We start from the raw sequence: 20280 nt of genomic DNA on the forward strand, positions 1-20280 counted from the left end.
ACAATAAAGGATTGAAGAAAAAAAAAAAAAAAAAAAAAAAAACAAGAAAAGAAAGAATGTACATATATAGTATGGAGGAGCGTTGAGTAGCTCGTGAACCTGTAGTACTCAGCCAATGAGGAAACAGGGGAGGTGATCAGGCATCAGGTAATAGGGAATAAAAGGTTATGATTTGTTTACCAAAATGCGCTCCTGATTGACAGGATGCCTGCCATTGCAATCACAAATAAAATAGCTTCACAGAAAATCCTGTCTGAAGAAAATTATTTGAGATTTTTCTCACATCCTATTGTTCAGTATTTTCATTGTTCCAACACAAGGCAACTGCTACTAATTGCTTAATGCTGCTATACTTCTGAGAGCAAAAAAGAGGGGGAAGTGAAGGAAGAAATCCTTTGCAGTGGCAGTTTATGGCCTGGAAGGAAGGGAAGAGGGAAAAGACTTGAGTCTGTCTCTGAATTTATAGTCCCAACAAAATCTATTGATAGTGCCTGTAGGAAATTCCTGCTCCTGAAGAGTCAAGTTTTGTCTTTCCCCATATCCTCCAGTTGCACAGTATTCCTAAATTGTTCTTCTTCTAGACCTTCCTCTCCAATCATTTCCAACACCCTGCTCTTAACTCCTAGTTCCCCAGGTCAGCATTTGTGTTCCAGTTGTTCCAGTATGTTCTTTTCAGGTCACTCCAGAGGCAGAATAACGGGACTTAACATGGCTATCAGGAATTTTATTTTTCATAAATATCACTGAGGTGGACAGTGCAAGCTATCTCCTGCCTTCTTTGCCCCATTCATTCTTCCTCTGGCTCGTCCATTATTATTCTGCCAAATCTGAGACAGAGAGTAGGGGCTGGAAGTGGAAGTGAGGGAATGATGTCCGCTGTCCTTCTACACTCTTGGGTCTCACTCCTGGCTGCTATTGACCTCGTACATTACCAACAAGGAACAGGGGTTAATGGCAGTAGGGAGTGTCACATAACTGTGCCTGCTGGCACCTACTTGTATTGCTGCTGTCTTGGAGATGTACACATAGAGGGGCTGGTGGGAAGAGGGATGTGGGAAACTGGTAGGAGTCAGTCCCGAGTACCATTCACTTCTTCCCTGCCTCCTCCAATCGCACGCACCCAGAGGATGATGACAGGAGATTAGGGGCATAAGGAAGGCTTTGCAGCCATTCTTACACATCCTGTGTGACAAAACATTAGCTTATATTATTGTGTCCTTGGTGTGCCTAGTTGTAACTTCCTGACTCTGTGGCTACCCTCAAAAAATAGTCACAGAGACTTTTCTTACAGCACTGGGAAAGCAATCCTGTATTGGCAAGGGGAATAGCAGGATAGCACTAGTTAGTCTTTTGTTGTTGTCTTGAAACTTGATCTCAACCAAGATGATGTTGGCAGCAAACAGAAAATATCCCAAGTCAGTTGGGAGCTTAGTCTTAAACCCCAAAAATATGTCCCAACTCCTAGTGGGAAGGAGAAAGATGTTGCAAGAGAGTTCTGTGTAAGTGCCAAGAAGAACTTGAATATCAAGTTCCATAATTTACCTGATATGCAAGGAAATAATTGTTCACAAGGCAAGCAGAGCTCATGATAAATTTCGTATTATCTCAAGCCATGCACCACTGCATGTTGGAAATGTGCTTAATCCTAATTCTACAGTGAATTAGCTCTGGATTAACTTCACCAGCAGAAAGCTGTTTTAGATCTGCCTGGGAAACATCTGGAGACCACAAGCTTTAACACAACTTTTTGTGGGAGTAAGGGCACCTCCTGGTGCATTCTAGCTGTCCTGAGCTGTCACAGCACCCTAAACAACTGCAGTGACAAAGTGACAGAAAGTGGAAACGCCATACAACGAGGACCAAATGTGACCTCAACTGCCAGGAGCTAATGACTATTGTAATTATCCAGAGTGACCACAGTCTTCTTTTTAAAGCATTTTCAGCCAAATGCAGACCTTTGGAGCAAAAAACTAACTTCTCACGAAGATGGATGTAGACACGGCACTATGCCTCCTGCTTCTGCTTCAATTCGGTGCCCAGGTGGGCTTGGCAGCACCAGGCTTAACATTTGTTTCCCGTGAATGGCAGCGTTGTGTCTTAAAAAGGAAATGACAGCAGATAGGCCCAACCCTGTGATGACTTATATGTGAAAACTTATATGAGGAACTTGTAAGAGCATCTCAGCCAAGCTGCTAGGATCACTAACAGCATAGACACAGTTTAAATGGGAATATTTGCCTTACAGAGAGCCAGTTGCACATGTGCAGTGTTGCAATGTTGCTGTTGCTAAGCCAGATTTTCTGTCTTGTGTGGTTAAATCCCACACCTCTCTGATTCAAGGCTTCAGATATAGTCAGGTTGGGGATTTGCAAGCCAGAACTTCCTCCTGGACTGATCCCCTGCAGAGGGAAAGAGATGGATATCTCACCTGTTCCTCTACCCCACCTCAATATGCAGCTAAGTCTACGTCTACCTTTTACTACAAAAGATTAGTCCAAGCAACATTCTTTTACTTATTTTAGAAACACAAGTACTATACTAGATAGGACAATTTGGAATTTGTGCTCTTCACTTCTTTTTGTCCCACCTTTTTCTCACAGTGAATTGTCTGTCTGCTGTTTCTCACAGTATGTTTGGATGAGAAACATGGCAGACATGATGGGCAAACTTGTACCCAAAGTCTTTCTAATGTCCCCAGGGGACAATACTGGGTCCAGTCCTGTTTATGATCTTCATTAAAGATCTGGATGGTAGAGTGCACCCTCAGTATATTCATAGATGATGCAGAACTGGGGGAGAGTGGCTGACTCACCAGAGGGACCTTGACAGGCTGGAGGGGTAGGCCAACAAGAATCTCATTAAGTTCAACAAGGAAAAGTGTGGAGTCCTGCAACTAGGGAGTAATAGCTCCAGGCACCAGGACATGCTGGAGGCCACCCAGCTGGAAGGCTGGTCTGCAGAAAAGGATATAAGGGTCCTGGTAGACGTCAGGTTGAACAGGAATCAACAATGTGCCCTTGCAGCTAGGAAGGTTAATGGTATTCTTGGCTGCACTAGATAAAGTATCACCAACAGGTCAAGAGAGGTGATCCTTCCCCTCTACGCAGCATTGGTGACACCAGAACTCGAGTACTGGAGCCAGTTCTAGGCTTCCCAGTACAAGAGGGACATGAAACTACTGGAGCAAGTTCAGAGGAGGAGTACTGAGATGATTAGAGGACTGGAGCACCTGTCATACAGGTGCTCCAAGGACAAGGGTGAGAGAGATGGGCATGTTTAGCTTGGAACAGAGAAGACTGAGGGGAGATCTCATCAATACATATAGATATCTGAAGGGAGGGTGTCAAGAGGATGGAACCAGACTTATTACAGTTGTGCCCAGGATGAGAGGCAGCAGGCACAAACTGAAGCACAGGATGTCAATCTGAATATGAGAGGGCATTTTCTTCACTGTAAGGGTGACAGAGCACTGGGACAGGTTGCCTAGAGACGTTGTGGAGTATTCTTCTCTGGAGATACTCAAAATCCACCTGGATGCCATCCTATGCAATGTGTTCTAGGTTATTGATCCTGCTTGGCAGGGGTGTTGGACTACATGATCTTCAGAGGTCCCTTCCAACCTCAACCATTCTGTGATTCTGTCACATCTTGGAAAGAGTCCAGTGGAGGGCCACCAGGATGACCAAGGTACTGGATCACATCTCCTGAAAGGAGAGGTTGTGAGGGATTGGACTGTTCAGCCTGGAGAAGAGAAGGCTCAGGCAGACCTTATCAGTGCCTATTAATACCTGAAGGGAAGGTGCAAAGAGGACAGAGCCAGGCTCTTTTCAGTGGTGCCTAGTGACAGGACAAGAGGCAATGGACACAAACTGGAATATAGGAAGTTCCATCTGAACATCACGGAGCCCTTACTGAGAGGGTTGACAGAGCACTGGCATGAGTAGTCCAGAGAGGTGATGGATTCTCCCTCCTTGAGGAGCTTCAAAAGCTACCTGGGCATGGTCCTGGGTAACCTGCTCTGCATGTCCCTGCTTGAGCAGGGGGGTTGACAAGATGGCCTCCAGAGGCCTCTTCTAGCATCAGCCATTCTGTGACTGTGAGTCTGTAATGGATTTAGAACAGGCTGATCCCATGAACTCTGAATCACTTTGTGAAGAAGTTGGGAAATAAAAATACAATTGGCGTAAGTTCAAGCCATTGAGAGGGGAGACAAGATAAACCCAAGAGGTTTGGCTCTGAAGCCTCATGTTCCATACCTCCTTCAACTAGCATCCTGTAGGCCTAATGTCTTGAGAATGAAACTGGAAGAGAAGCAAAAGGAAGTTAACCCTGTGTCAGTTCAGCTCATTTACCTGAAGATTTGGACTCCAGACTAAAATGTCTAAGAAACTTTCTTATCAGTAATGTTTTCCACACTTTTTGTCATGTAAGTTTTAAAGGAGGATTTTGTGTTCTGTTCTCTTCCTGGAACTGAATATTTCTGATGCCAGCTACATAAAAAGATGTCTTCTAATGCAGCATGAATAGCCTTTAACCTCTGTGTGGTTACACAGAGGTCACACTGGTTTGTACAAATGCCTCTGCTTTTACAGTACAGTACAGTTATCCAATAGCTGTCATCCATAGAAACGGAGTCTGTAATGAGCACTTTTACTGCAGCAAGCAGTGAAACTATGATTTACAGGTTATTCTGATGCCCAGAGCCCTAGACATCGCAATGCTCAGAAGCACAGAAATGTGATTTATGCAGCCTTCACTTTGCATAGTTGCAGCTAGATGGCTCAAAAAAAGGACTCATTAAAAAGTATGTGAGCATAAATCTGCCAGACTGAGGTTTTAGGAATATACATATGCTTTGAGTACTAGATGGCGGTGAGAATATGTTTTTTCTAGTCAGATATTAGGATATTTTGAAGTAAGATAGTTCAATCCATTTTAATAAAAATGTGTCAGCAAGTACTGTGGATTTCATTTGGCTGCAAAGAATAGGTAGATAAGGAGGCAATTACAGAGGCATGGGATCATAGGTAGGTATCTAACTTGAGTTTCAGTTTCAAAGAGTTCTTAAGTAAAGTTTGTGAAAGTCTGTGCTGGATTGTAACTGTAAGTGTTCCCAAAAATTTGATGTTTAGAGTGTGGTCTAGATTCAGTGAACCTTATGGGAATGGTGCCTATGGGATGTGAAGACTTTTAGTTGTTGGTGGTTTTGTTTAGAATAAAATGGCAATACTGTCCTTGTGGCACAAAGAAATGCAAAAGATACTTACCTTCCAGCAGCAGCCTTAATGAATTGGCTCTAGATTTGGTACCATAAATCCAGTTCCAGGTCTTAAATTTAAGTGCATGTTAAATCCATCCAGGTAGCAGATCATTTTCAAAGATTAACAACAGATTTATCCTTCTCCTTCTTCTGTAGTTAATTGTCAACCAAACTTTCTGATGAAAAATAGAAAGGAACTGTTATATTTTTTCAGGCTTCTGATATTGCAGAACTCAGATCAAAACCAGGGTGAAGTTGTGCTCTGTTAAATCACTGTTTTTCTTGGCCTGGGGAAAAAAATGGAAAGACAGCGATTAATTGCAGATTTCAGTAAGGATGTCTTGATTGTAGTGCACATCTCTCAATTTCTGGTAGCTTCTTACATTTACTTAATATCATGGGGCATTAAAGTATTTTATTATCAAGTGCTGTCTTAACATCCTCAGATTGATAGAACTGAATGTTCAATTCAAGTTTTAAACATGATAGAAATCTTCACAATTTCCAGGAGTTTTTGAGGGCAGACTGAGCCGTCTGTGAGAACATAATCTTTGTTTTTCCTCCTAACCGACTGTTTCCTTACAGATGTCTGCAGAACACTTTGTGCTCTTAGTAACTGCTTTGTGCTGATTCTAGTAAGCATTGCAGTAAGCAGGAATGCACTCATTGACTTTGTGACACCTTCTACAGATGGTTTGGTTTGGTTTGGTTCAGCTTGTTTGGGTGTTTCTGCATTTTAATGATAGTAGTGTGCTCTACAGCGTGACTGTAAATCTCTTACTAGCATACTTGAATTTAGAAATTTCAGATGGAGTTATCAGAGTAGGGAGAAGCTTGAAAAGTTATGGGAACTGCAGCATGTTAATGCATGGTTTTCACCATGGAGGAGTTTGTTTCCTTGAAGATATAGTTGTAAGATCGCATGTAAAAGAAGCAACTCAGTTTCAGCCAGAAAAATGCAAAGCAGTCGTTTGCCAACTCGTGTTTCTTGCCAATGTACTGAAGTTCAGAAAGGCACTGTATTGTTTACAGATCCATGTAACACATACCAGCACACAAGCTGAAATTCTTTGCGGTTATAGGTAAAACGTGTGTGAATGTGTTGGCAGAGCTAGTCAAGTCCTACAGGCAACACCTTGCATATGTTTGCTACCCAGAGAGTTGCAACATAACTGCTCTGAATTCAGAACAGATGTGGTTAAACATTTTTTGAATTGATACATTAGTCTTTCAAGCTCTGAAATTCTTACCTGGCTTTTAGTCCCTATGAGTTTACCTGAGTGAGGCCTGAGTGAAAACATAGTTCCCTCTTCAACTGCTGTTTCATAGCCAATTAGTGGAGTACAAACTGTGTGTTCTCCATTATTAAGCATCCATAGTCTCCCCAGATGTTTCGCAAAAATAAGTAATTGTGAGCAATTGACATCTAAAAGATAAAATAAACAGAATATAATAATAATCCCAAGAAATAAATTGAGTGAGAACCTCTCCACAGATCTTTCCCACACAGACTAAGTGTTGAAATGTGTCTTTCAGAGGGCATTAAAAGATAAGGTCAAGTAAGGAACTGAGGAAACAAAGAGGTCCTTGTTAATGGGGTCAATGTTGGCATTATAAGACAGATTCTGATCTTCCTCACACCTCTGAAAATCTAAGTGAAAGTCTGTAGGAATCAAAGATATGAGTAACTTGCTTCTGAAGCTTTTCAGAATTTCCCAGTGCACTCTTCAGCAACTGAGGAATCACCAACTGCATGAAATATAGTAAAAGCAAGGCCGGGTTCTGTACCTGGCACAGGGCAACCCAGGCTATACATATAGACTGGGGGATGAGAATCTGGATAATAGCCCAGTGGAAAAGGATGGCTTCTGGTTGAGGGCAAGTCACATATGAGCCAGCAGTGTGCCCTGGCAGCCAAAAAAAGCCAACCATTTCCTGGGGTGCATCAGGCATAGCACTGTCAAGGGAAGGGGTTGTCGTGCTCAGCTCTGTGCTGGTATGCCTTGAGTGCCAAGTGCAGTTTGGGGCAGCACTGTCTAAAGAGGACATCAGACTTTTAGAGACTGTCCAAAGGAGGACTACAAAGATGGTGAAAGGAAGATGGAGGGCAAGATGTATGAGGAGCAGCTGAGGTGCCTTGGTTTGTTCAGCCCAGAGCAGGGCAGGCTGAGGGGAGGCCTCATGGCGGCCTGCAGCTCCCTCATGAGGGGAGCAGAGGGGCAGGCGCTGAGCTCTGCTCTCTGGGGACAGCGACAGGAGCCGAGGGAACGGCATGGAGCTGGGACAGGGGAGGGTCAGGCTGGGGTTTAGGGAAAAGTGCTGCACCCAGAGGGGGATCAGGCACTGGGACAGGCTCCCCAGGGCAGTGGTTATGGCACCGAGCCTGACGGAGTTCAAGATGCGCTTGGACGACATTCTCAGACATATGGTCTGATTTTTGGGTGGTCTTGTGTGGAGCCAGGAGTTGGACCTGGTAGTAGTAGTAGTAGTAGTTCAGTGGTAGTATAGCTTCTGTATGAGGTTGGCATTGGAAGACAAGCCTGCTGCACGTGGTTGTGAATGTCAGACGCTGAATTCACTGCACAGTTGCAAGTGAAAAACCTAGCACAACTTAGCTTGTGCTCCCTCTCAACGTTTTCTCTTAATTATTCCTGATTATCCTAATAGATTTTCCTTTCCCTCAAGAGAAAAGGAAATGACTGCAATTTTGCAGTTATAATGGTAGGATATTTAAAATATAAATTCCCATTTATGCCATTGTTTCACTTAGAATTCATATTAAAAATAGGACAGCTGATATTTTAAACAGTCTTCTGAGAAATGCGGTATATTGATGTTTCTCTAGACTTTGTTGTTTTGTTGTTGTTTTTGTTTCAGAAAACAAGCAAACAAGCAACCTAGTTTTCAATTGCTGCTTTTCTTAGTGACTTTTATTTCTATACACTCGGGTTACATTCTTACTAATTTAAAAATATGACACTAGCCTTAATTAACATGTAAGATGACAAAACATCTTAAATCAATTGTTCTTTGCTTAAACAGCAAATGTAACAACTCTTCAAATATTCTTATTTATTTTTCCAGAAGACAGGAAACAAAAAACATGTTCACTGTGGTTTGTGGTTATCAAACAAAGAAGTATGAGATGAGAGCTTTCTTTCCCCTGCTAGTACCCATAACAGAGATAGATGTAATTGCAAATGTTTGATTCTTGTGGGGAGGGGCTTAGCTAGAGGAAAGTGACAGATGCTTAATTCTTGAAAAAGATATTTTTTGCTAAATTTCTGTGAGAAACACACACACACACACACACAAACCAAACACACACACAAAAACAAACAAACAAAAAAAACCCAACAAAACAAACAAACAAACAAAAAAAAAAAAAAAGCTTTAACAGTTTTGACAGTTGCTATCAAAATCAGTAAGTAAATTAATCCAGACACTATGCTGGTAGGTTTGTTGTACTTGTCAGTTTTCAAATCTGAGTACCTTCTGTACCTGGGAGGTAAAAAGTCCCGATTCCTTGAGTCATGTCTGTATTTATGTAGAAAAGAAAAGGAAATTGTTAGGTACGTTCTGCTGCTTTTTCCTTCAGAAGTTCTTTGGATATCTGTGTTCATTTTGGGGATGCTGTAATGTTACCTGTGTTTCCTTCTGCTCCAAGCACGGCTGGTGAAACAACACTCACATACTGTTAAATTGCCTAACAGTCTTATCATGAAAGCAGTGGTTTGTGCAGCAGGAGTCTTTACAGTCAAATCATATTTCAAGGCTTTTTGTGTATGGATCACATCAGGAAATGAGTGAGACAATAAGAATTTGGAATTGTGGTACCAGCATTCCCAGACACATTTCTTTATTCCATATGGAGAAACAAATGTGTAAAAACCATTTGCAAAACTATAATATATTTTCCAAGTGATTTTTCTGTTAAATAGTTTAACCAAAATTGGACATGTGTGGCTAGCTACAAAAATAAGGCCTTTTTTTCCCCCTTAACCACACTTCTCTTGCCTCATACAGTAACTTGTGCAAAACATCTGTACCAGATTGTTGTCCCCAGGAATCTGCAAAAGTACACTTCAGGGTCTGAAAGAAACCATTACTGGCTAAATCCTGATGCCCCACCACCAAGGCAATTCTTGGTGAGTGGTGTAAGTCTTCCATAACTCCACTGAAGTAGCTCTGACAGCTAACAGCGGCAGTTTCCTTTAACTGACTTAGGAGGATTACTTCTGCTTCCCCTGACTTAGAAAGAGCTGTACAGTTCTAATGCCTAAAGCTGTAAAATTATGCTTTTTTGAAATAGTACAACGCTCAGAAATGAATTCAACTACCCTAAGAAATGCTGGGTCATCAAATGAGACATCAAATTCAGAACCTCACAATATTTTACTGACTTCCTGGTCTATATCTAGCCTACACAAACCAGGATCTGAGAATGGATATTTAGGTGCTCAATTATGGAAGGTAAGTAATGTGTTAGAGAGGAAATGCATTTAAATGCCAGTCAAGAAATACCAATGGAGTGTCTTTCATAGATTGGCTCATTATTTCTATGGGAAATTGACAAAGTTAACTAAAAAGCATCATCTTTAACTAAAAAGCATCATCCTAATTTTCTTTGTTTGAAAGCATGAAATGAAAACTGCATTGAGATTCACATTTTTTTGACATTTCCTCTTAATCCTGTATTATTGCATTTAAGTACACATAGAGGCAACATATTTTGCATTTTCATGGACCCTTGTGGAAAACAAAATAGTATGCTGTTCAGCAGATGAAAACTGTTCATGTAATTTTGCAAGTTAACTTTTTTTCGAAATGTGAAGTGATGGACATAGGGAGACATCTGCTGCCAGTGAGAAGCAATGCACTGAAGCCACAATGCCAGAATTTATGCAAGTGTCGTAGGAAAGTAAAAATAACAGAGGTGGCTATGCATATCTTGTAAGTTTATACCAGAGTCCATGAAAGATTGGGGGTGGGGGTAGACGTAAAGTTCCTCCCTCCCTCCCTCCCTCTCTTCCTCTCTTCCTCTCTTCCTCCCTTCCTCCCTTCTTCCCTTCCTTCCTTCCTCCCTTTTCAATTTCCCTTTTATGTGTGTGATAGGGAAGACAAGCAAGAAGGCATGATGAGGTAGCTGGAAAACACAATCTTATTTCTTAATTCATTTATCTCAGAGCTGTAAGAAGGGCTTGCTCAACCACATGCTTCAGCAACTGTCTGAAGTGACAGTTTTGTTTTTCAGTACAGCGGTTCCTAAAAGTCCTGAAAGGCCTTTCATTCAGCCAAGCAAGGCTCAAGTCTAGCACTGGATGAAGCCTACATGGAATAACTGTGCCCTGGTCATCAGCAGTAGGATCATAAATTTTCCTGTTTGAGTTTGACCTAGTACTGGTCCTGTCACAACTAAATTTTTTAAATATATGTGAGTTAATAGCAGTCTTGAGCCAGTCCCAGCAAACATGCCAATGGGTAAAATTAGCAATAATACTGGAAAACTTTTCTTAAATCTATTCAGTGTGGAAAGGAATAAATAAATTGCCAGAGATGTTTTAGACCAGGTGCACACTGATATTTCTCTGGAAAAGCTATCCACTGTTTATTCCTGGTACCTCCTCTGTAGTTATCTAACCTTCAGGTGACACAGTTACATTGGTTTTACGTGTGGAAAATCTGTACTGTGGTTTCTGTCATTAGGTAACTGCTGAAACATCTTTCAGAAATAATTTATCTTTTTTTTTTTTTTGAGGTGTTTACTCATCACAGTTGCTAAAAATTCCATTTCCTATCAGTCAAAGTAGTCCTATTAATAAGGGCATTTAACCTAAAAGTCAAGAGGCAAACGAGATACTGTAAAGAGAAACGGAAGACATTAAAGATAATTGTGCTTCTCTCATCTGCCCTAGGGATTTTTCAAATACCTTTTAGCTTCCTAATGTCAACAAATGCTCAGCATATTCACTATCACAATTGTAACATGATACCAGTGCTCCAAACTCCATGCAGCTGGCTGTTTATACATATATATTTGTTTGGGTTTTGTTTTGTTGCTGTTTAAAAAAGAATAAAAAATAAAAAATAAAAAGCAAAAATCAAACACACCCCTCCACTTCCCTCCAACCCCTAGTAAAAAAAACAACAACAAAAATTGCAGGAGAAGGGTCAGACCCACACCCCTTGCTAGATGATGATCTTCTTAGATTGCTGCTCTGATTACACACATTTCCTGTAAAAGTATGATGAGTCATTAGTGACAGAAAGAGGCTGCATACACCACAACATAGGCCTACCATAAACACTGTACATGGAGCTGAACCTTAATACTGTCTAATAATTGAATTGGATTCAATTATTCATGCAGCTGTGCTTGAGCAGCAGCATGCTCTGACACCCACAGAGGGAACACCACCAGCTATATGATGTTTGTCTGGCTAAGTCTGAATGAATTTACCTTTTTTGGGCCAAAACACAGATAAATTAACTTTCCACACATGAAAGAAGAGAAAAGGGGGAAAGGGAACTGAAGAGGAGAGAATTGGGGGGGAGACTTTTTCTCCCCGGGGAAAGGATGAGATTCCAAATAACATGGCCAATGTCAGCCACTGTTTTAAACCTAGAAAGAGCTCAAATACAGTGGGGATAAGTGCTGAGTGACAACATGCAGGCAAAGGAAAAGGGAGTTTTCTCCACGTGATTTCTGAGGGGTTGCAAGGTACTCTAAAGGAAAGACTCACTGCTCACCACTGCTTCAGAAAGCCTTAACACTAAGGTTGTGGGGAAACAATGTGTTGAACTGGGAGTTTGATGTGTAAAGAATAATTCATTCATTCATCCAAGTCATAGCAGTTGGCTCAGAAACAATCATTAGCTTGTTTAACACGTCAAAATATATAAACTAAAGGGGTATCTTGGCCTTCATTGATATTTTTTTTTCTTGTTGTTTTTATTTCTTTTGCTTATTTCAGGAGCTTGGAGGAATTCTGTGATATTTTCCCCTTCTGCACTGTTGATCCACATTCTAGTCAAATAATTGTTTAAAAAAAAAAAAAAAAAGTGAGGAAAATTGGGGAAAAAAATTCCAGTTGCCAAATTTCAGTTTTGGTAATGAGTGGGGGCCAGAATGAAAAGCAGGCTGTTAATAAATTTCAGGCCCAGTTTTCAGAGTCTGACAGTCAAAGCAGTCCTCCATTCAGATAAAGCATGAAATGTGCTTTATATTTTCTTATGAGATGGTAAACATGAATGTCCCAAAGCCCTGAAGGTCCCAAAGCCATGAATATCCCAAAGCCATCGTCTTTTATCCTTGATCAAACTGCCGGCTATATTATTATGGTCAAGAGCAATTTTTCAGTAATACTTCAGAAAGTAATAAGAACTTGCTGAGGGAAGAAGATCAAGCCAGAAAGGACTAAATGCTACCATAATCTTACTGGAAAAAATATCATTCCTGTGTCTGACCTACTACCCTACATTCTTCCTGTGGCTAGTAATTCATTCCTTACTGTCCTGCTGTGAGGCGTGTTTTCTTACCCACGAGACCTTCCCACCCTTTTCCAGTATGTACTCTGCCTTTTGATTATCACTCTTCACCCTCCCAGTATTCATATGCATCTCTTAAGACATCTTGCTCCATGGATAAAAGCGTAGTTTGCATATCTGTGTTCAAGCATACTAATTACTTTTCTCTGTGACCTCTTGCAAAACATTAGCTAAAGATGTTTTGAGCAACTTCTGCAATTAGTCATGCAGTGACATTGCTTTGCCTCTGTTTTCTCTAGTCTTTCAGAGCTGCTGTAACTGTGTCTGATCCATCATTTCCCAAAAGCATTGGAGAGTATCCATATTAATCTCATAGCTATTCAAAACTCCAACTGTGAAGCGGTGATTAAAAATATCTTAACTTTGGACTGGCTTAGTTAGGGCCAGGCCTGTATGGTTATGCACATCTTTCAAGACTATGTAAATGCTTTTAAATAACATAATTCAAAAGGGACAGTGTGAAATAGTAATATCACAATATCACATTATCAGAGGGTAGAAGTGCTTAAAAAGTGATACTGTGTAATTTGTGACTGAGCTAGCTCATTGCCTTACGAGTGCAGAGTATGAGATATTCTTGTACACTTGCTGTGTGTATGTACACAAAGCAGCCAAGCTTAGGATGCAGTTGCATCTGTTTTCTTACAAAGTTGTGTGTCGCAGGTTGTCCAATTGGAAAATTCAGTGGATTCATCTGAACTATCTGTTTATTTTATAGTACTGACTCTGTAAGAAATAATCTTCATTTTTCCTGAAATCATGTTGGTTGGATGGGACTCTGAGCAACCTGATTTAGTGGACAATGCCCCTGCCCATGGCAGAGATACTGAAATCAGATGATCCTTAAGGTTCCTTCTAACCCAAAAGGTTCTATGATTCTAATGTACCTAAAAATATTTCGGCTGTCTCAGAAATGGGATTGATGCTGCTGCCAGTCATTACATATTGTTAAAAAAAAAAAAAAAAAAAAAAAAAGTATTGAATTTACATCAGTCTTAATGAAAATATTTCTGGATTTAAGTTGAATTGTAGTCCTTTGACTGCATGATACTGAGCTGAACTAGATTTGAGTTTGGTATGTCAGATATTGTTTTAATGCTTTAATGCTATAGAATAAGATTATTAGTAGAAATATCAACAAAAGCTTGTGTAGTATCTGTCTAATGTATACCTGGGACAGAACAACAGTGTGTCCTGTTCTCACAGAAATTAATGTCTTGCTTTCTCATGCACTAGTTTCCTGTATCTACTCTTTTTTGTACTCGCAGTATCTGTGTCAGTATTTCTCACAGAACTTTGATGGACTTTGTACAACAACCTAACTGTAGTAGGAACCTACAAGTACTGCAAAATGCAGCAAGGAGCTTCATATAAATTAAAGGGAGGGGAAAAAAAAATAAAAATAAAAAACACAATAACAAAAGACACCTACAAAAAAACAACACCATTGACTCTTCTAAATGTCTCAGTAGATCATCCTCTGCCCAGTGCCAGCATAGAACATTTTTTCTGGTTAGGCAGTTGCAGCGCTGTGAATCTTTATGTTTTGCAGACCAATCTGTCCATCTCCCACCCTGTCAATTATATTCAACTGTTGTCACATTGCTCCCTTTTATTGCTAGCTGTTTGGGGCAAGGATCAGCTGGTTTTTAGAGAGGGATGTTGCCTAGTTACCGTGTAAGAAGAGTCAATGCAAAACCAGGAGCTCTTGTGTGCTACTGCAGTAGCAAAAACATAGCAAGGGGAAAGTGCAAAAGGATTAGCTATTTATAGGTGTTTTGACCACCCCGAAGGCACACAGGTTATGCAGCTGTGTGCGTTTGCACTTCTGAATTAGTATCTGGCTTGAAAATCCAATTTACCTTTCTCTGCAGTGACAGAAAAGAGAGCTTCCAAAAACTTTATCTTCCCTTGTTTGATGGCTGGCCATTAAGACAGCATATTCTAAGGTGCTGTTTGTTGTGAAGGTCAATCTCATTTTGTGTGGTAGCCCAGTCCTTTTCCACTGTTTTTAACCTTTATTTTTCTAAACATCAAATAAGATATCCACCAAATATCACACAAGTACATTGGCATAAGGAGAACTCTAAATGTTGTCCTCTAAGTCATAATTACTGTCCTAAAATGAAGTTTTATCCTGCTAGTATGTTGGAAGCTATAGCAGAACAGGTCATCATCACCTTCCTCTCTGCTATCAGTTGAAAATGCACAGACAGCTGCTGCTAGACTTCTGTATATTGGAATGGCCAATTTTGGGTAGCCTTCATGTTCTGGGCAGGGAGCAGCAGTTAATTCCTCAACCCATGTATTTATTTTAACCAACAGTAGGGAGTCATAGTCAATTTAGTTATTATGGTTTAATCTAGCAGTGTTTGCTGCTACACATCCATTTACATGTGAATTAATAAAGTGAGGAATTAAATAGCTGAAAAGCTAGAAAGAGTTGTGCTACTCACCCTAATCTAAACAGAAGTGTGATTTCGGAAGCTAATAATAAGGTTCACAAGGCTCTGAAGTGAAATCATTAGGCTCTGCAATTGTGCAATATTTCTTCCTGATCTTTCTTGATGTCTCTTGAAAACTTATGCAAGGAGAGATGTAACTGGAAAGTTATTAAAATGATCTAATGACATTGCTATCTTCTATTTCGATAGTTACTTCCCAGCTTAAAGGGAAAGAAGTGTTACTGACAAGTAACAACATGCATGTGCATTGAGAGTTGACATTCCAGTCTTACAAGCTTTCAAGCCTGCTGATTTGAACCTGATAGAACCCTGCACAGTTGACACCAGCAGTAAATTAGCTCATTTTTGTTAAGTTTATTTTTCTGATTACCTGCCCTACCTCAAATATATATTAAGTCTATGTCACAAGGGATCAATTATGTACCACCAGGGAAAGGAAGCAGAACAGCCAGATCTAAACAGAATTACATACTCAGTTTCAGTTGCTCTTTTTTTTTTCCCCCAATAATTATTTTTTCTCTAATTACCCACTCTTGCAAAACAGTGATGAACCGACTTCATTACTTCGGGATTTACTAAGGCTTTTTTTTCTGTATAATTGGAGTTGTAAGTTTTTGCCACTAGAGAGCAGATTTGCACTATAAAGTGTAGTGTGCTTACAGAGAAATGTCAAAGGACTGAGCATATAGCATCCTGCAAATAATACCTTTCAAATGCAATCACCTGGTAATGTACATGTACGCCTGTTTTCTTTCTTGGTCACAAATGGTCTTTAAACTCTTCCTGATTTTTATAAATTGCTTCTTTTGGAGACTGTAATGGCTGAATATTTTGTATGTTTCAGGACTCTGGTGGAACTTTAAAATTCTTTTCATACTAATCTCAAATTCAGGAAAGAACTGAATATTCAACAGAGAGAAGCTTAATCCTGTTTTGAGTATACTGCCCTGGTAAATGTTGTTTGAATAAATGAAAGTGATCAGCTCAAATTAGGTTATGTCTAACTCTTATATTTTTTTTTTCAGTCTATTAAATCAACCTTTCTTTACTTGAACATTACATTAAACCATATTTAGAAGTAACCTCATGGCTGTTGAAAACCCCTCACGGCTGTTGAGGCATTCTGATATCTGTATAGTGAGGGTGTGATTTTATAGTATATTTTCAAGCTTGTGGAATATCTGAAAGGGCCAAAGAATTTGCAAATCCAGAAAAGGGAAGCTCAGAAACACTGTTTATTGTCTGAATACCCAGCAAAATACAGTATTTGGTGTTGAATCCTCTGTCTATTAGAATCAGTGGTTGGCATAATACTTTGATTAATATAGTGGTAAGTCCAGATGTTACTGTTGGACAAATACGGTTTCACCTATTGCATCCCTTAACAGAGTAGAAATAATAGATATCGGAAGTGGCATTGAGGGTGTTCTTGCTTCACTAGCTCATGGGTAGAAAAATGCTGCTGGATAAGTTCACAAACTGACATGGTCAATGTAACGACCAAGCCTTATGACTACCCATGACACATCCCTTTCACTGTTTTAAACATGCAGTACATACTTTTCCTTGCGCAATTTGTTAAATGTGTTAGGAGCACAGTTTGTAATATCCTATGACTAAACACTGCAGAATATTTTTTCATGCGGTTAAAGAACTTCAACAGTGAAATTTTCTTCTATTCCAGTCTCTTCATTGGGTTCTGTCAACTGAACACCCATACCTCTGAAAGAGACAGTATTATATCTCTGAAGATTAAAAAAAAAAAAAAGATATCTGTTTCAGAGGCACAGAACATTTTAAATATCTCATGATCTCAGATAGCATTACATCATGGATTCTAAGAAGCACACAGAGGGTCTAGCCCATACTGGAATTGTGTAGCTGTCTCTGAGGTGCCTATGAGTAGTCTGTGAGGTGTTGCTTGAATACTGAAAGCTAATCATTTTTCAGGTTTAAATTCTGTGAGTTATGCATGTAGCTGATTGACAGAAAAACTCATATCACTTAATCTCTTTAAACTCACAAAATGGTTGAACATATTCTTGTACATTCTTACTCATACTTTTTCTGTGTTTTGGTTGAGGATCTTGTGAGAAGCATCAAATTGTTTTGGGGTGGTATGCATAAAATGTGACTGTGAAAAAGAATTGAAATGCACATCCTAGGAAACCTCCAACTGTAAGAACTTATATAACTCAAATATTCTGACATGCTGTTGCACCAAATCTGTCTTCCCAACCATACTCCTGATACTTTTGCTTTTGTGATATCCAGTTGCTAGTGGAGAACAAGATGACCAGGGACAGAAGGCATGTCTCTCTACTGCCAAGAAAGAGGCTACTTGTTGGCTGCTGTACAATAAATAGAAATTATATCAATGCTGTTTAAATATCATGGCTTACATGATGTAATAGCATTTTAAGCAGGGTTGAAGGTAATGATGAGTAACAGAGCAGAGTGGAGAGATCCAATCCTCTTCAGCAGTTCAGAAGGAAAGTAAAAAAGAGTCATCGGATGTGGCTCAGTCTTGTCATATGGCATGCAATGAGATGATGTGTCATTTGTTTTCTTCCTCAACCACCAAACAATACGTCTGCTTTATCATTCCATGTGGTTTGTTTCCCTAGTTGTCCTTTGTAAAACAACCAATAAGTTTAAATAGTCTAGGTGGTGTCACTGTCCTTTATTTAGCAATTCCTCTGCCTGTGACTTGGCCCTGATTATTCCATAACCAGCACTGGCCTCCCACAGCAATAACCCTTTTTGATGTCAGCTAAGGCTCAGTAAGGAGAGAGCTGACCTCCTTAAAAGCTGCCAAGAACTGAACTAGCGTGGAAGCTCAGGTGATAGCTGGTCATATTCCCGTTTATTATGTCATATTCCTGTTTATCTATGTCTAATTTGTCCATGTGAGGACTCTCAACTGAATTTAGATGGTGTGGTTTAAGATATTACTACACTGGTTACTTGCCATGTGTAAGTCCTTACTACAAGGATGGTAGAATAAGTGTCTGATAGTTTACATCAATTTTGTGCCAAATCTGATCAGCTGGTCATAAGTGTAACCAACTCATCAAAAGTCAGCTGATGCCCTGAAATACTCATAGCAGTATAAAGTATGTTTAGTGTAAGCCAAAATGGTTCTTTAACAAATTGGCTGTTGTTTGTGCACCAATAAAATCATATCTATGGTGCTGAGTAGGCAGTACATAACCAGGCTTAATTACAGTTACTGCATGTGCAACTACCATTTCCTGCCCACTTTGACATTAGTCAGAAGCAAGTGGGGCTGAGAGGGAGAGTATTGCCTGTTTAGGGGTTTTATAACTGGAATTCTATTTATGGCCACCAACACAGTGGGAAATTCTGATTTCTCATATTACAACAGAAAAAAAAGGAAGCAAAGCATAACTTCCTCATGTCTTACTACCCATCTCAGTTTTTTAATGCTTATTACATTACAGAAGCTAATATGCTAAGCTTTATGATTTATTTCTGGTAACACAATATAGCAAATTTGTTAAGGGTGCTAGAAGTCAGAACGTGTTTTGAACCATTTGGTGGAGAAATGTCAGCCTAAATTAATTGACTGTTGAAAGGTATTAATTTACACAATTTGGACAAAGTTAGGTTTGCTATGTGCTGAGACACTAAGTGCTGAAATGTGATTCATGGGAAATGAACTGACCTGTGTAGTCAACTCTGAAGGAAGGTGCAGCTCTTATTGCTGTTTCTACTACACCATTTGCCATTTCTGTCTGTCCTCCTTAGTCCAGCTTTTGTTCCAAGATGAGCTTCGAATGGAAATGCTGAATTCAGACGCCCACAGATTTTGGAAAAATAGATCTGCAACTAGTCTGAAGTTTCTGCTCATTACTGGAAAGTGTGATTTTTTTTTCCTGTAGAGTCAACTCTTGGTATTCCGAAATGATCTCTGTGATTCATGGCAAAATAGTAGGGGATATTTTAAGCTTCTGAATGTTAATCAAGAGCTATCATTCAGTGACTTAGTTCCAGCTGAACAGCCTGGAAGAATTTCTGATTCTTTCTAACATCCCTGGTTTGCTTGTATGCTATAAATTTCTAGGAATTTGTCATATATCGACTTTGCTCTTGTCTTTTAGGACATATGGTGGCAGAGTGTGAAACAGTATATTATAAGCCTCCAGATAAAAGCATTTAAAGAAAGGTAACTCTGGTCTTCTTCATGGATTAATGGCCTTTAAGTGTATCTTCAAACTGTTACTGGTATTTACACAAACCGAGACATCTTGCAGTGTCTCTACTCTTAAAATGCCAAACAGCAAACATATTGGCAATAAAATATATTAACATAAAATATATTGGAATACGTTATCCAGGGAGAAAAGATGACCAAATTTAATAAGAATGGTTCCACTTTAGTTGATGTGATTTATCTGCATAAATCATAAAGCAGAACCATTCACAGTAGGATGTCAGCTGGATTTATTTCTTAGAACAGGAAGGCGACCAGCTGAAACTTCAGTAAGGAGCCCAGCCTTTCTCCCAGCCTTCCTCTAACGGCCTGTAGCTCTCATGGAAGACACAAGTTGTTGTAGTGCAAGTACGTTGTTATAGAACTTATTGCACATTGTTTTGCTTTAATTTATTTATTTTACTTTATGTTGGATAGAAGAGGGTCTGTCAGGCATGTGATGCTGCTTTTACTTCCTGTGCAGCAATTCGAGCATTGGCCTGGAACTCAGGAGGCAGAGGTCTGATTCCCAGCACAGCTGTAGTCTTGCATCTCATTCTCATTTCCCTTTCAGAGACGTGGAGATAATTTTACTTCTCATGGAAGACATATCATATGACTGTAAGGAACTCATGTGCTAAAGCAGCATCAAAGACAGTTAACATTGCCTACACGATTTAAATATCTGCACATAAGAGCTAAAGGAAGAAGAAAGGTAATTAATTCTTGCTTTACTTCATAGATGTTTAAGGACATTGAAATAAGTGTCCCATCTGAAGCATGAGAAGAAA

This window comes from Anas platyrhynchos, chromosome Z, assembly GCF_047663525.1.
Source record: "Anas platyrhynchos isolate ZD024472 breed Pekin duck chromosome Z, IASCAAS_PekinDuck_T2T, whole genome shotgun sequence".
NCBI classification, from domain to species: Eukaryota; Metazoa; Chordata; class Aves; order Anseriformes; family Anatidae; genus Anas; species Anas platyrhynchos.